Source organism: Gossypium arboreum, chromosome 8, assembly GCF_025698485.1.
Source record: "Gossypium arboreum isolate Shixiya-1 chromosome 8, ASM2569848v2, whole genome shotgun sequence".
NCBI lineage: Eukaryota > Viridiplantae > Streptophyta > Magnoliopsida > Malvales > Malvaceae > Gossypium > Gossypium arboreum.
In genome coordinates this window covers 14,645,922-14,649,365 of record NC_069077.1, presented here as the reverse complement: position 1 = coordinate 14,649,365, position 3,444 = coordinate 14,645,922, and the positions used below count along the sequence as shown (strand labels likewise).

At 30.9% G+C, this 3,444-nt stretch overlaps 1 long non-coding RNA gene across 1 annotated transcript; it reads left to right on the top strand.

The window, feature by feature from the left end:
* The first annotated feature begins 360 nt into the window (after positions 1 to 360).
* On the top strand, positions 361 to 3,083 carry LOC128296416 (uncharacterized). The gene is made up of 3 exons (XR_008287036.1): positions 361 to 454; positions 1,699 to 1,784; positions 2,783 to 3,083. It is a non-coding gene; the product is annotated as an uncharacterized LOC128296416 (long non-coding RNA).
* Positions 3,084 to 3,444: the final 361 nt, after the last annotated feature.

Genomic DNA, 3,444 nt, shown 5'->3' with positions numbered 1-3,444 from the left:
AGTCGGAAAGTGGTTTCGGGACCACAAAACCGAGTCATAAAAATAATTAACCGTTATAATCTATGCTTATTGTATGTGTACATGCACGTGTGAAAGTTTCATGTTTTAATTTTATCATTTGTATGTGAAATAGATTAAATAGGACTCATGTGAAATAAATGTGAAAGATGATAGGTTAATCTCAAAGTGGTGTAATAATGCATGTTAGAAAAAGGATGGGTTTGCATGTCAAATATCCATTTTTGACAAGTAGTGGCCGGCCATGATGAAGTGATAGATAAAAATATGTATTAATTATTAGTTAATGGCTTAATATTTTATAGTATAGATGAATAAAATGAAAATAATAATAGAAAGAATGGAAAGAAAGCAAAGTCTTAACTTTGTTCTTCTTAGCCGAACCAAAAGGGAGAAAAAGGGGAGCAAACATTCAGCCATTTGAAACCTAAGGAAGGTTAGTAAATCATGTTAGATTTTTGAAATTCTAGTTTGTTTTAGGTTACTCATCATGCTACTTACTTAGCCCATGCCAAAACTTTGAATTTGGATGGTTGAATTGAACATTCGGTTATGGTAGATAAGGAAGGAATTTGATTTTTATCTTTAAGTTTTGATGAAGAAATTGTTGATGAAAGAAGTTGATATTGTTAAAAACTATAATTTCTAATACTCATATGTGTAATAGCCGAACCTAGACTTTGCTTAATGTCTTGAACAAATGCCGATTAGGTGTTTTGAAATGGATAAATTAGGTGCTTGATTTCCTAAAGGTTCGGCATAGTACATGATATTTTTGTTAGTATGATTTCGAAGAATTTGAGTAATGTTATGTATAAGTAAAATTATTAGGTACGGTCTTGGTGGTATATATGTACAATTGATCTATTTAGCTAATAATATCTAGGGTGATAAATAATTAAATAATATGTATACAAAGAATGTGTGAAAGAGTGAATTGGCAATAATCTCTTTAGGACAGCAGCAGTAAAGTGATTTTGGAAAAATCACTATAAATTGTGGGAGTTGAGTTAGAAGTTGAATAAATTATGTAATTAAAGCTTGATGAGTCTAGTTTCTTATAAAAGAAACTATAAAAGCAAAAGAATTTCCGATAATGAGATAATTGAAGTAATGTGGGACAGAGTCAAAATGACTTCTAGATCCCCTGTTCTGTTTTTATAAAATCACTATAAAACGTATAAAAATATTAAAATGATGAAATTTATATGCTTAGACTCCTTAATGAGTCTAGTTTCAAATGATATAAACAAGGAAATGTTTTGAATTCTGTACAATGAGAAATTTATTTCGTAGTGAAGAGTGGTCAGATTAGTCAAACAGTGAAACAAGGGAAACTTTAAGAAAAATCTGGTATTGATTAGCCAAACTAAAAATTCTGAAAATTTTATGGATAAAATATATATGAGTCTATTTTCAGGAAATTTTTATGGAAATTGATTTGGAGTTTCGTAGCTCCAGTTATAAATAATTTAGTGACTGTTGCTCAAGAAGACAGCTTATTGTGAATTTGTGATTATGAGGTAATCATTGATAAAAATTTGTTAAGGAGTTGCTTAATGTTTTCTTATAAGCTTACTATAATTTGTATGTGTGAAAGTCGAATATATATGTATTATATTCTGAAAATAATATTTGAATAGTCGATTAATGTTTAGTTTAAAATTTGTTGAATTAAAGCTCAAGAGCATAGGGGGGCAATTTCGAATAAGGGAAAAGAGAAAGCAATCGAGTAGTCTATCCGCAGTTGTTCAAATAAATCCGAGGTAAGTCTTTGAGTAATGGAACTTAGCTTATGATTTGATTAAACAATGTTATATATTTATATATATAGCACAATAAATAAATTGTTACCTGATGGTTTCTCTTGATTTACATATTGAAATAAATGGGTAGTGCATCGGCTTGTAATCGAATGGTTATAGAAACTCATGTAGAGTAGTGAAACGGAATCGTGTCATTTGTATGAGCTGTTGAGCCGAAAATGAATGATGGATAATCATGTTGTGTTTGTGATCTAATAATGTAAATGAATTGTTAATTATTTATAATATAAATATATTTTGTGCATGACAATTGAGGATTATATCCGGGTTAAGTCCCGAAGGCATTCGTGCTGGTTACTATTTCTGGGTTAAGTCTCGAAGGCATTCGTGCTGGTTGTTATTTCCGGGTTAAGTCCCGAAGGCAGTCCCGAAGGCATTCGTGCTGGTTGTTATTTCCGGTTAAGCCCGAAGGCATTCGTGTTGGTCGCTATTTCCGGTTAAGTCCGAAGGCATTTGTCTTGGTTGTTACATCCGGCTAAATCAAGGCAATTGGGTTGAAATGTGCGATCTTGTCGTAATAATTTCTATTGATGGGCTTACAACCCTAAGATGATCAGGTATGCACCGTATATACATTGAAATTAAGTTAAGATTGACTAAGAGCATGTAAGTAAATGGGTTGAAGTGTGAAGTAACATAAGTATGTGATTTTTGCGTATTTGCATTTATTTAGCCTTGTAATCGAATTAGATGTATTCGGCATAATTATGAGGTTAGTTGGGTAAAAAGAGATTATCTACATGATACGAATTCATGTTTAAGGAAAAATTTAAGATGACATGTATGAACGATAGGGGTATATTTAATCATGACTACATTTAGTCAGAAAGATGATGAGCCTTATGAATGCTATGCTTTAGTTATAAATGATTTCATTACTTAAGACTTACTAAGCATCGAAATGCTTACTCTTTTTGCCTTCATTCCCTATTTTATAGATTTTGTTCGTGAACTATCGGACTCGGGAGATCCAAAGTCAAAGTCGTCCACACTTTCTAAACCTTTCGGTACTCTAGTAAATGAACCTTGATAATGGCATGTATAGGATTAACTTTTGATGTTAATTACGTATCTTTTTGGTGATGTATATATGTATAGCCATGCGAAAATGGCTTGTTAAGTTATTATATGCGCTCCACATAATTAATGTGTATGTGTGGATGATAATCGATTAATGTTTTAAATGTTTTGATGTGAATTAAACTTAGGAATGAATTAAGGTACTATTTAAATTGAGAAGACTGCTTTGCATAGTGTATAAACGAAATTCGAATTCGAAGGTATGCTATCGGAAATTACCTGAGTATTGTCAAATGAATTTTCGTACTTATTTGGTAATATTCCTTACCCCCTCCGGCGACGGATACGGGTTAGGGGTGTTACATTATCCATTGTACTGATTATCGAATCATCGCTTTATAGATAAACTTATCATTATAGTTTAAATTATTTAAGAGATAATAGATAAACTTTATATATATTAAAATTTAAAAAATTGCTAACCCATGCATGTATCTGAAACAAAATTAATTAGTAAAATGAAAAAATTAGTTAAATTTCCTAAAATATTGTAAGAATATATAATTACGAAGAGAAACAA